Here is a 14,090-nt window from a genome sequence, read left to right as displayed (position 1 = left end):
AAATTTAAATCAGTGGACTTTGAGTCAAGCACACTGCCCTCCGTAATGTGGGTGGGCCTCATCTAATCAGGTGAAGGTCTTAACAGAATAAAACTCACCTCCCCGGAAAAAGAGAGGATTCTGCCAGCATGCCACCTTTGGATGAAATCGCAACTCTTCCCTGGGTCTCCATACTGGCCTGCACCCCAGATTTTAGACATTCCAGTCTCCATAATGATGTGAGTCTATTTCTTAAAATCTCTTTCTCTCTCTCTCTCCACACACACACACACACCATTGGTTCTGCTTTTTGGAGAACCTTAAGACAGGGCTGAAAACATTTGGGTGAAAGGATAAGCTCCATCGTAACATCACAGATTCTGAATTAAACAAGAAGTTTAACAACTGGATCTAAAAACTGTTACATTTCTAGTATCCTAGGTTAAATATTACTTTTTTAGTAGGTTAATGGGGGAAGAAACAAAGAATGTGCACAAGGAAGGAAAAAGAGCAGAAAAAAACATTTGTAAATTCTATTCTCACATATTATTCCAGTTGAAGAACTGAAATAAGGGGCGCCTGGGTGGCACAGCAGTTAAGCATCTGCCTTCAGCTCAGGGTGTGATCCCGGCGTTGTGGGATCGAGTCCCACATCGGGCTTCTCCGCTATGAGCCTGCTTCTTCTCCCACTCCCCCTGCCTGTGTTCCCTCTCTCGCTGGCTGTCTCTATCTCTGTCAAATAAATAAATAAAATCTTTAAAAAAAAAAAAAAGAACTGAAATGAGTTGAAGCTAAGGGACCACATTTTACATTGATACTCATACTGATATGACCTATTTATACTTTCATTTTTATGTCCATGACTTTGTTCGTTTATTCCCAGAATGACTGTTTAAATAGGATTTCTTATAACATTTTCCCCGAAGGACTCAGTCTGTTACGTACATCTAAGTCAGGTGTTTTGCCAAGAACAGAGAGTCGAAGATGAATATTTTTAAAAAATAAGGTGACCTTATTTTCGTTTAAACCATTCTGGGAACCAAGATTTAGAAGCAAAAAGTTTAAAAAGCAGTAAAAAACAAAAAACAGTAACGTAAACTGCCTTTACGTTGAAGATTTTTTTTCCCCGTTGGGTTGCAATACTGTTGCCGTAAATCTTTGGGTTGAAGCAAAGAACAGCAAGGTTGCCAACAAGGGAGGCAGAGGGGAAGAAGCCAGAACAAGCCAGAAGCAGAACCCACTGGGTTGAACCCGAGGAGCCACCTAAGTCCAGTGAAGTGAAGGAACTCGGGGCAGGGTGGGGGGTGCACCCTGGTGACCTCAGGCCTTCAGAGCCGTGCATCTCTACTAGCTGCTCTGCTGGGTGGCCCTTTCCGGACCCGAGAGCCTTGTGCATAACATGACTCTCAAGCCCCTTATCAGAAGGCCTTCTGCATGGATGACTAAAAGGCCTTTTAATTCAAAAGCTCTTCAGAAGTAGTAAATAAACCTGGAGCGTCTTACCCCAAAAGCCTGACGGCTGGAAAGAAGACATTTTTATTTTCTAGTCCACACTGCCACCTGCTGGTCTGGCCCTCTATGTTAGGCATCTGCTGTCTAGTTCTATGGATTTAGTCATTTCTATCTTCCTTGAGAATTCGTATATTAGAAGTGCTACCTCGCCATATTTCCAATAACATTAAGGGAAGCACTTGATAAACCAATTCACGGAACACAAGTTACTGATGTTGACTGCAGACATGGAGTGAAATAAGAGTCAAGAAGCTAAAAACATAAATAGGTGACTCTGCACATCCCAAGTCTCATTTGGATAATTAATACCTACAGTTGTTGGTTGTGTGATTGCTCAGTAATTATAGTTTAAGTTAAAAAGGTAAATCTGACGGGTACGTATTTGTGTGTAGACGGGGTTAACAGCGCCTGCTGATGAAGCATCTCCTCGTCATTCCTTTGGAGCTCCATGGTAATTAGTGGGCTGTTAGGGGGTTTTATATATGCAAATACATCTTTAATACGGAAATGTCTCTGGATGATAGACAACAGGTTCAGGAGAAGCAGTGGTTTATCATTAGCACAGACGACTTCAGGGACATCAGTTAATACAGGTAGTCAGGAAAACTGTCACCATGTGTTTGGAAAGCCATTACGGAGGGTTTTCGAATAATTTGTTTATTTAGCCTCCAAATACGTAATGAATTTACAAAGTCCTTCAGAGGTTAATAATTCTTGTTCTTTCCCTTTAGCCTTAATTTTCCTCTCTCTTCTCATCACTTCTCACCACTAAATAAATAAAAGAGAGGAAACTAAGGAAAGGTAAGGGGATGGAAAAAGTGAAAAGAAGAGAAAAAAACCACACACATGTGAAGTTTCCAGGGGTAGCTGTCACACAGTTGCGTACATTTAAGTGAAATCCTTAGCTCCCCAATAATATACTCAGATGGGGGCAGGACTTGGAGAACCCTGTGTTTACTCTTTCAAGAAACACACACACACACAGGGTATGTTTTCAATGAACACAGAGCTTCCAATATTCTCTGGTGAATAAATAGCATGTGTAAAACTAAGTGTGTTTGGTGGGCAGGGGCGTAGGGCGTGGGGGTTTGACTGAGTCACAGGCTCACAAATGATCAGACACAGATCTTCAGAGGGACAATTGGTTCTTCATCGGCGACCCCTAATTTTCTATGCCCCAGTGATATGATTGCTAACAGAGCTGGAACTTACCTCACACAGCCAAAGGGACCAGGATCCTTTTCTATTTCATGCTAAGATGGTCAATAGGCCACTGGCAGTTTCTGAAAGAAGCATGACTTTAGCAGAGGCCACGTCCGGCTGTCCCGAACTTACAGCTACCTTGGGCAGTGGGATGCAGTGTGCAGGAGAAGGGTGTGAGGCTCCAGGACCCTGGATTCTGCTCCTGGCTCTGACGTGAGTAGTGTGTGACTTGTCACCAGCCCCATATGTGTGCCAAGTGCCTGGAGTTATTTCTGCGTCCCCTGCTCTTAGAGAATAAAGTCACTGAAGTAGCTCTACCACTTTTTTTTTTTTAAAGATTTTATTTATTCATTCGACAGAGATAGAGACAGCCAGCGAGAGAGGGAACACAAGCAGGGGGAGTGGGAGAGGAAGAAGCAGGCTCACAGCAGAAGAGCCTGACGTGGGGCTCGATCCCATAACGCCGGGATCATGCCCTGAGCCGAAGGCAGACGCTTAACCGCTGTGCCACCCAGGCACCCCTAGCTCTACCACTTTTTAAATGCCTGGAGCTTATCAAGAGGACCCTTTAAAAATCCTTCTTCTTCTCCTCCGGATAAAAGAAATGCATAACCATGGAAAAGGAAAGGAGAGTATTGAGGAGTTAAAAAGCAGAGAAAAGAAGAGAAAACACAATGATCATTCCTCCAGCTCCCCTTTCAGTGACAGCACCTCAGTCCTCTTTCCCCATCACCACCTTTCTTTTGAAAAGAGCTGCCTCTTGCTCTCAGTTGGCTCATTTTGTGGTCTCAAAGTAACCCCCCCATTCTCCCAGACCTTGCACTCCATGCCACTCAATCCGATGGACGTTCTGCAAGCCTTGCTCTTCACTTTCCAGCCGGATCTCCCCTTGGCTGCTGAGGCCCCACATGCCCCTCGTTTCTTCCTCTTGCTTCTCTGGCCAGCCAGAGAAGCCTTCATCCTTTTTGGAAGACTCGTCCTTGTCCACCTGGCCATAATCTGGTGGACCCTTTCCTTCCCACTGGACAATCTCTCCCCCGGCCTGAAGTTCCAATCCTGTCTGTTATTAGAATTGACTGGGAGCTTTTAAAATCTATGTATTCCTGGTAAATCAGAATTTCTAAAGGAGGATTCTAGGGAACTCAATATTTTTTAAATCTCCGCAGGAGATTCTTAAGTTCAGCCAGGATGAACGACCGGACCCTTCCCCACTTACATTATCGGCGGTCACTGTCAGTTTCTGAAATTAGCACAACTTCAGCAGTGACCTTGCCCTGGGGTCCAAACCTGACAGCTCCTTTGGGCAGGAACACTGGTTCTTAAATTTGGCTGCCCAGGTGGAATCACCTGGGGAGTCATTAAAGTTTCTGATGGCTGGATCTGAAGTGTCAGGTTTGGGGGGTCTCTTGGGATGCAGGACTTTCAGAGTGAATCTGGGAAAGTCTCAGATAAGTTGGTCACCTTACCTGGATCCTGGCCCCAGAGATTCTGATGTAATGGTACATGACCAGTGTTGGGAATTTAAAAAGCTCCCCAGGTAAGTTTAGTGTGAAACAAAGTTTGAGCTTTCCTGTGCATCTAAATCCCCTTGGAGGGCATGTTAATATACAAATGGCTGCCTCTACTTAGCAGTTTCTGAATCAGTAGGTCTGGGAAGAGGCCAGAGATTCTGCATTTCTAACACATTTCCAGATGCTGCTGCTGTCCAGAGATCACGCTGGGGAACTACCATCCCTGACTTCAGCTCAAATTACCATCCTCACAGTAACAAAGGCAATGTGCGTCTCTGGTCCAGCCCTCCTTCCAGCTCCTCGCTCATGTGACGAGCTATGCATTTATTTAATTTCTCTTCTGGGTGCTTTCAAGTCACCTCAAATTCAAAATGACCACAGTGGAATTCATGGTTGTCTTCCCCAAGCTTGTTTGTTTGTTTGCTTGTTTAAGATTTATTTGTTTGTTTGGGGGGGTGGTGAGGGGCAGAGGGAGAGAGAGAGAGAAAGAATACTCAAGCAGACTCCTCACTGAGTGTGGAGCCCAATGCAGTGTTAGATTCCAGGACCCTGGAATCTATGACCCGAGTTGAAATCTGATTGAGCCACCCAGGCACCCTTCCCAAGCCTGGTTTCTTCTGATGGTCCCCATCTGCCATAACTCAGAAAACTGGGTGGCAGTTTTCTGGAAACAAAATCTCCCTCTGTCCATCCCCAGACCCAAGTCACCACCAACTTTTTGTTGGTTTAACTACTTCTGGGCATCTTGGGTTCTATCTCTTTCTTTCCCTCCATCATACCAGCCCCTGGTCTTAACCCCATCATGGCCTTCTTTCTTACAGAGCACTGCCTCTCCTAACTCACCACCCCCACAGTGGCCCCTCCACTCTGCTGGCCATTACATCTTTCTGGCACTCAAATCTGATGGCAGCTACCCCTGCTCAGATCCTTCAGCTGTTGTGCGTGCCTGGCTTGGACCCTGCCTCCCTAGGCCGGCTCCTTCCATCCTCTCCCTTCCCAGGCACACTGTTACCTCTCAGACCCTTTCCTGTCCCCGCCCCCCCGCCAGCCCACGCCCATGCTCATTATTTTTCATGCCCACATACACACTTCTCTACTTTACTGGGTCATTACTGGGTCCCGCCTTTGTCACCATCCTGTCTGTGCTCTCCTTCCCTCCACAGCTGCTCAGATGTGGCTGAGGGGAGACCTGCTGGGACCATGACTACCCCCCCAGGGGAGACCTGCTGGGACCATGACTACCAAGGCTCTCTCATGAACCACCATGGCCTCTCCATGACCTTCATGGCCTCCCCATAACCTCCCATGGCCTCCCCACAACTTTCCATGGCCTCCCCACAGCCTCCCCATGACCTCTCTCCATAGCCCTTCTCCACTCCCTCACCACAGCTTCCCCACGACCTCCACAGCCTCCCCATGACCTTCACACAGTCTCCTTACTGCCTCCTGATGACCTTTCACAACCTTCCCTTGACCTTCCCCACAAGCTTCCTGCACCAGCCCACCTCAGTCACTGGACATAATTGTTCCCGGACCCCCCTAGCACTGACTTGCCTGCCCGCCCCAGGGCTTCACATGAACTGTCAATACCTCCATTTGTCCTCTGCACTGCCTTTCTGACCTTACATCCTGGTTTCCCCTCTTTGTGAGGGTCTAATCCCCTAATCAACCCCTTGTTTCTGTGCTGCTTGCAGGGCTCTGGTCCCCTGCATGAGCCAGACTGAGGGCAGCACTCAGCCCAGTTCTCAGCACACATTAGTCTCCATGCATGGAGTTTCCATGCATGGTGTACATCACTTACTATTGCTGTCACACAGTTTAGTTTTCATTATTGGATGGTCTGTCTCTCTCTAGACCCAGAGTTTCTCAGCCTTGATGCTACTAACTTTTGGGCCAGAAAATTCTTTGCTGTGGGAGCTATCCTGTGCATGAGCAGCATCCCTGACTCTGCCCCTTAGATGCCAGTAGCTCCTCCCCTCCCATTTGTCTCTGGACACTGTCAAATGTCCCCCTGGGAGCTGGGGGGGGCGCAAAATCATCCCCTGTGGAAAACCACTGTTCTGGACTGTAAGAGGGCTGGAATCGAATATGTGTCCTAAATGCTCCTGGTGATGACCCAGAAGGGCGTGAGACCTTCACGTCTTCATCTCTGATGCCAATGAGCATCAACTCGTGGGGTCAGAGAGCACAGTGGAGCAAACAGTTCCTGGACTTTGGGTCCTTGGGTATCAGACAAAGTGGTTGACTCTGGGAACTTGTCTATTATCTTTCAAGCTTCAATTTCCTCTCCTGTAAAATGTAGATAATATTTTCCACCAAGACACTGGGAGTGAGTGGGGGCTGATAAAATATGGGGGGGGGTTGAAAAAATATTGACTCAGAAAACATCTCACTCAGTGACTAAGTCATATGTGACATAGGAACTATTTCTTTAATCTAACATATTATTTTATTTCATAAATACCCTATAATCTTACAAAGAGTTGATCTGTACCCTGTGCAAGGCTCAAGTTGGGGTCTGGCTGGCCTGAGACCCTTGGTCCTGCCTCATCTGTGGTAGATGAGATGGCCACCCAAGCTTTTATCTACCTAAGAGTCATCCTTCCAGAGAATGCAAGTAATTTAATATTTACATAAAATTAGGTAGCCATTTAAAAAGTGCTTGGCTCATGGTAGACTCCAAGCAGTGTTAACTCCTATCTAGAATATGAGAGAGAAGAAATACTTAAGAGAGTCGATATAAAATTTCGTGTAATGCTTTGCAGTTTACAAAGTGCCTTTCTTCCAACTCCCATCTGAGTCTGAGAGTTGCTGCAAAAGGCAGGCAAGACTTTATCATTATTTCTCTATTGTTGATGAGCTAATGGAGATTCCAGCGGGGTGGAGAGCTTCATAGGGTCACATAGCTAAAGAGCCACAAAGCTGGGATCATGAGGTGGTGTCCCTGCCAATGCCAGGTACTCCCCTTTCTACCCCACTGGCTCCCTGCATTTCTCACATCTCAGAATGTCAGACTGATAGACCAGTGTCAGACCAGAGAGTGTCCGAATCTTCACACATTTCCCCATGACTGTATCAACATGCATGTTAGCTTGGGTTCTCCAGAGGCAAAGATCCCAGTGCAAATGGTTTATTTGGAGGAGGTGGAGTATGCAGAGAACATGGCAGGAGGTAGGAGGGGAGTGAAATGGGAGTATGGCAAATAAAGGTACGATTAAGCATTGGGCTCCTCAGTGAAGTCCTGTAAGGATAGTCAGGAAACAGCCTAGAGCATTCTCCCCAGAAGATTCCACAGGTTGGGTGGTAAGGGGGAATGGTAATTCCCTGGCATTTCCAACCTGCTGGGCATGCACAGAGTCGTCTCTAAGGCTCAAAGGAAAGTCCCCCAGGGCTGGGTGAGTCAGAACGCCAGGATGTGGACTGCTGGCCTGGCACTGTCTATTACAATCTTTTCCTCCTTTCCCACCTTTGGCTCCCAACCCAGGTGAGCTTTCTTATAAATGCCTGTCACTCGCCACAAGAGGGATTAGATGGAAGAGGACAGGTAGCTCCAGGTAAAACCATTTCCCCTTATAGACAAGCCAGCAATGAAATACCACCTCTACTTTCTCAGGGATCAATTAGGTAGATCTCGAGGTATACAACCTAAAGGTCCTGGAATTTTTCTCTGTAAGCAAAATTCTTGCAAATCCAATACTTTCCTCAGAGGTTTTTAAAAGGTCTCCATTGTAACAATTTTTGAAAGGCTATGGCCCCTGCCAATTGCTCTGAGGTCATTGGGATCTTTCACAGAGACACAGACATGCTCATTAAGCAAATGTCCATTGATTTCAAGGAATGATGAGTACAAAACAGAACATGGGATGTCAGAGGTTCGGTGGAGCAGACCCTGGAGAAAAGTGAGCCAAGGTGTAATGCGCAAGTGTGTAGAAGGGACACCTAATCTGGAACCTGTATTCCCTGGCTGGGACAAATGCCATCCCGCTCCAGGCTGAGTTGCAACTCAGCAGTTCACTTTCAGGGTCCTCTGACTTCATTTTTCTTACCCTCCTCCCACCTCTCAGTCACCATATATTATTGGCCAAGTGCCCATATATAGGGCATTTTCTGAGGCTCCCTCAGCTCCCTTCCACTGAACTACAGCTCTCCAGCGAACCTCTTGGTTTCAGGTTCTCCTCTGTGGAGCTCTACCTATCCTAGAGCCATCTTATCTAACAACAGTAGTCAACATCTGTTCCTAATGAGAGAATGCATAAAACGCTTCAACTAGTGGACCCTCAGCCTCAGGAAACACCTTGGAATTGGACCATGCACCATTTTCCATCCCTCTTCCCTCTGACCCCTATCACATTCCCATGTCTTAATAAATCTCAGTTTGGGAGGGAAAACAATTCTGGTAACTAAGGAAGAGGAGGCAGGAGGCAGGGATGGGAAAAAAGAAAAGAGAAGGACCAGTATTCAGAATCATCTGTGTGCCAAGAATGTCACATGCCTTACCTTGTTTCTCATCCCAAGCCTGTGAGCGAAGGTGTTACAGATGAAGAAATAGTGCCTCAGAGAGGTTCCAACACTTGCCCAAGGTCCCACAGCCAGGAAGTGGGGTTGAGTCAACATTGGTCTTTCCAAAGTGTAAATGAACAACTGAAGGGCTTAACTCTTCCAAGGAGGATTTGCGTCTTAAAAACAGAGCTTGTGGCCAGCATTTCAGATAAAAGAACTTTATTTGGCTTAATTAGTTCAAGGTGACAGTCAGACTGTCATAGTAGATAGCATATGTTAATCCTCCGAAAAACTCAGGGAGAAAAGCAATTTGCATTTGAATTTTACATTTGAAATTATACATATAGTATTAACAAGAAATAGCGAGCCTGAGGAGGACAGGGTGCTGGGTCAGATAGTACTGTTTGGTTGCTGTCTTATTAACTTCAGCAATGTGGCAGCTAGGACAATGTGCCTGTCAGGTGTCCTGCCCCAGGGAGCATAATTGACCAAAGGCTCTAGGTGCTGCAACTGACTCCATGCCCTTTGTCAGCTAATGACTGAGTACAGCAGGGACATTGAGGCAGGTCTGTTCCTTGAAACCTGGGCAATTTTGGCTTAAAGACAGACTCCACATCAGATTTGCTCAAGTACAAAGACCTTTCCTGTCCAACCTCCCTTCCCTCCTTCCTTCCCTCTCTCCTCCACAGGGGTCAGCCCTGCATCTTTTTCCAAGAGGTCTGCTAGTCTCCTCTGGCTCTCTCCCACTTTTTTCCAATAAATCTCCTCCAAGTTTAATTTCATCTTGGCATCTGCTGCTTGGAGGGCCCAAACTTATATAATCAATAAGGAAGATAATAGAAGACTATGGGAATGGTCCATAAACTCTAAGGAAAATCTTAACTACTTGCCCAAGTTTCAACTGCTTTCACCTGCTTTTCTTAGACTTACAGCTTTATCTGGTACCAGAGCTCCTTTGTCTGTCCCCCAGCAGGCCAGGAGCGTGGGAATGAGCACAGACCAATCCTTGCTCAGTAGTCCTGGTTTTTTTTATTAATATTTTTAATTATTTTTATTTCACAAAAGATCAAAGAAATAAAGCCAATCTTTTATTTTTTTACAATAATATTTTTTATTATATTATGTTAGTCACCATACAGTACATCCCTGGTTTTTGATGTAAAGTTCCATGATTCATTAGTTGCGTATAACACCCAGTGCACCATGCAGTACGTGCCCTCCTTACTACCCATCACCAGCCTATCCCATTCCCCAACCCCCCTCCCCTCTGAAGCCCTCAATTTGATTCTCGGAGTCCATAGTCTCTCAGGCTTCATTCCCCCTTCTGAGTACCCCCCCTTTCTTTATCACTTTCTTCTCCTACCGAACTTCCTAGTTCTTATGTTCCATAGATGAGAGAAACCATATGATAATTGTCTTTCTCTGCTTGACTTATTTCGCTTAGCATTATCTCCTCCAGTCCTGTCCATGTTGCAGCAAATGTTGAGAAATCGTTCTTTTTGTTAGCTGAGTAATATTCCATTGTATATATGGACCACCTCTTCTTAATCCAGTCATCTGTTGAAAGGCATCTCAGCTTCTTCCACAATTTAGTTATTGTGGACAATGCTGCTATGAACATTGGGGTGCATATGGCCCTTCTCTTCACTACGTCTGTACCTTTGGGGTAAATACCCAGTAGTGTAATTGATGGATCATAGGGTAGCTCAATTTTTAACTTTTTAAGGGACTCCACACTGTTTTCCAGAGTGGCTGTACCAACTTGCATTCCCACCAACAATGTAGGAGGGATCCCCTTTCTCCACATCCTCTCCAACAATTGTTGTTTCTTGCCTTGTCTATTTTTGCCATTCTAACTGGCGTAAGGTGGTATCTCAGTGTGGTTTTGATTTGAATTTCCCTGATGGCTAATGATTTTGAACATTTTTTCATGTGTCTGTTAGCCATTTGTATGTCTTCATTGGAAAAGTGTCTGTTCATATCTTCTGCCCATTTTATGATTTGTTTATTTGTTTCTCGTGTATTGAGTTTGAGAAGTTCTTTGTAGATCTTGGATACCAGTCTTTTATCTGTAGCATCATTTGCAAATATATTCTTCCATTCTGTGGGCTGCCTCTTAGTTTTTTTGACTGTTTCCTTGGCTGTGCAGAAGATTTTTATCTTGTTAAAGTCCCATAAGTTCATTTTATCTTTTATTTCTCTTGCCTTTGGAGATGTGTCGTGAAAAAGGTTGCTCTGGCCGATGTCATAGAAGTTGTTGCCTATGTTCTCCTCTAGAATTTTGATGGATTCCTGTCTCACATTGAGGTCTTTCATCCATTTGGAGTTTATTTTTGTGTATGGTGTGAGAGAGTGGTCAAGTTTCATTCTTTTGCATGTAGCTGTCCAATTTTCCCAGCACCATTTATTGAAGAGACTGTCTTTTTTCCACCGGATGTTTTTTCCTGCTTTATCAAAGATTAGTTGCCCAAAGAGCCGAGGGTCCATTTCTGGGTTCTCTATTCTGTTCCATTGGTCGATGTGTCTGTTTTTGTGCCAGTACCATGCTGTCTTTGTGATCACAGCTTTGTAGTACAGCTCGAAATCCGGCATTGTGATGCCCCCAGCTTTGTTTTTCCTTTTCAACACTTCCTTGGTGATTCGTGGCCTTTTCTGGTTCCACACAAATTTAAGGGCTGTTTGTTCCCGTTCTTTGAAAAATGTCATTGATATTTTGATCGGGATAGCATTGAAAGTGTAGATTGCTCTGGGTAGAATGGACGTTTTAACTATGTTAATTCTTCTGATCCATGAGCATGGAATATTTTTCCATCTTTTTGTGTCTTCTTCAATGTCTCTCAAGAGGGATTTGTACTTTCTAGAATATAGATACTTTACGTCTCTGATTAAGTTAATTCCAAGACAACGTATGATTTTTGGTGCTATTGTAAATGGGATGGATTCCCTAATTTCTCTTTCCTCAGTCTCATTGTTCGTGTATAGAAATGCAACTGATTTCTGAGCATCGATTTTGTATCCCACCATATTACTGATTTTCTCTATAACTTCTAGCAGTTTGGGGGTGGATTCTTTTGGGTTTTGCATATACAGTATCATGTCATATGCAAAGAGAGACAGTTTGACTTCTTCTTTGCCGATTTGGATACCTTTTATCCCTTTTTGTTGTCTGATTGCTGTTGCAAGGACTTCTAGTACTATGTTGAATAATAATGGCAAGAGTGGGCATGCTTGTCGTGTTCCTGATCTTAAGGGAAAGGCTTCCAGCCTTTCCCCATTGAGAATGATATTTGCTGTAGGCTTTTCATAGATGGTTTATGAGATTGAGGAATGTACCCTCTATCCCTACACTCTGAAGGGTTTTAATCAGGAAAGGATGCTGTATTTTGTCAAATGTTTTTTCTGCATCTATTGAGAGGATCATATGGTTCTTGATTCTTTTCTTGTTGATATAATCTATCACACTGATAGATTTGCGAATGTTGAACTACCCTTGCATCCCAGGGATGAATCCCACTTGGTCATGATGGATAATCCTTTTAACGTACTGTGGATCTTATTAGCTAGGATCTTGTTGAGAATTTTGGCATCCATATTCATCAGGGATATCGGTCTGTAATTCTCCTTTTTGATGGGGTCTTTGCCTGGTTTGGGGATCAAGGTAATATTGGCCTCATAGATTGAGTTTGGTAGCTTTCCTTCTGTTTCTATTTTTTGAAATAGCTTTAGGTATTATTTCTTTTTTGAATGTTTGGTAGAATTCCCCAGGGAATCCAACAGGCCCTGGAGTTTTGTTTTTTGAAGGTTTTTAATCACTGCTTCAATGTCTTCATAATTAATTGGACTATTTAAAAAATCAATTTCTTCCTGTTTCAGTCTTGGTAGTTTATAGGTTTCCAAGAAGGCCTCCATCTCTCCCAGGTTGCTTAATTTATTGGCATAAAGCTGTTGATAAAAGTTTCTAATAATCCTTCTATTTCATTGGTGTTGGTTGTGACCTCTCCCTTTTCATTCATAATTTTATTAATTTGGGTTCTTTTTCTATTCTTTGGATAAGTCTTGCCAGTGGCTTATCTATTTTATTTATTCTTTCAAAGAACAAGTTTCAACACTTTTCTATTCTTTGGATAAGTCTTGCCAGTAGCTTATCTATTTTTTTTATTCTTTCAAAGAACCAGCTTCTAGCTCTACTGTGCTCCTGGTTTCTAATTCATTGATCTCTGCTCTAATCCTGATCAACTCCTTTCTCGTGTGTGAATTAGGCCTGTTCTTCTGTTGTTGTTCAAGCTTCTTGAGGTGAGAACAGAAGGGCACTATATTATTCTTAAAGGATTTATCCAACAAGTGGATATGACTATTTTAGAATCTATGCCCCCAATAGGGGTGCAGCAAGATACACAAGCCAACTCTTAACCAGAATAAAGAGAAATATAGATAAAAATATGTTAATAGAGGGGACCTCAACACTCCACTATCAGCAATAGACAGATCACCTAAGCAGAAAATCAACAAAGAAACAAGAGCTTTGAATGCCATACTAGAGGAGGTGGACCTCACAGATATACACAGAACAGTACACCCCAGAACCAAAGAATACTCATTCTATTCTAATGCACATGGAACATTCTGAAGAATAGATCATGTTCTGGGTCACAAAACAGGCCTCAACCGATACCAAAAGACTGAAATTATTTCCTGCATATTCTCAGACCACAATGCTTTGAAACTGGAACTCAATCAAAAGGAAAAATTTGGAAGAAACTCAAACACTTGGAGACTAAGAACCATCCTGTTCCAGAATGATTTGATAAACCAGGAAATAAAAAATCAATTTAAAAAATTTATGGAAACCAACAAGAATGAAAACACAATGGTCCAAAACCTATGGGATACTGCAAAGGCAGTCCTAAGGGGGAAATATAGGCATTCAAGCCTCACTCTAAGGAATAGAAAAATCTAAAATGCAGTTTTTATATTCTCACCTCAAAAAGCTGGAAGAGCTGGGGTGAAATGAGAAAGCATTGGTCACTTCAACACATCTTGTTAGCTGAGCCACCACAGCCTTTCTCTCTCTGAATAAGCTTCNCTCTCTCTGAATAGGCTTTATTAAGAACTGTATGCCTTTGAGTCATCAGTCAACATCCCTACTGCAGACAGGAGAAAGCAGAGGGTTAGCATCTCCAACGCTGCTCGAGATCATAGACGTTGGGCCTGAGAACTGTCCAGAGCATGGAAGGCATGGCATTTCTCCTATGCTGCTGTGGCTTGGTCTGTTCCTAAGGTGGGGAGAAAGGTTCAGGGGAAATCCAGCTTCCTTGGCAGGCCCCAGGGGAGCCGGTTGTTTCTAGTGTGGGTTCTGGCCTTGTCGTGATCATCTGTGGGCCCTGA

The sequence above is a fragment of the Ailuropoda melanoleuca genome, chromosome 13 (assembly GCF_002007445.2).
Source record: "Ailuropoda melanoleuca isolate Jingjing chromosome 13, ASM200744v2, whole genome shotgun sequence".
Taxonomy (NCBI): domain Eukaryota; kingdom Metazoa; phylum Chordata; class Mammalia; order Carnivora; family Ursidae; genus Ailuropoda; species Ailuropoda melanoleuca.
This window is presented reverse-complemented; position numbering follows the sequence as displayed.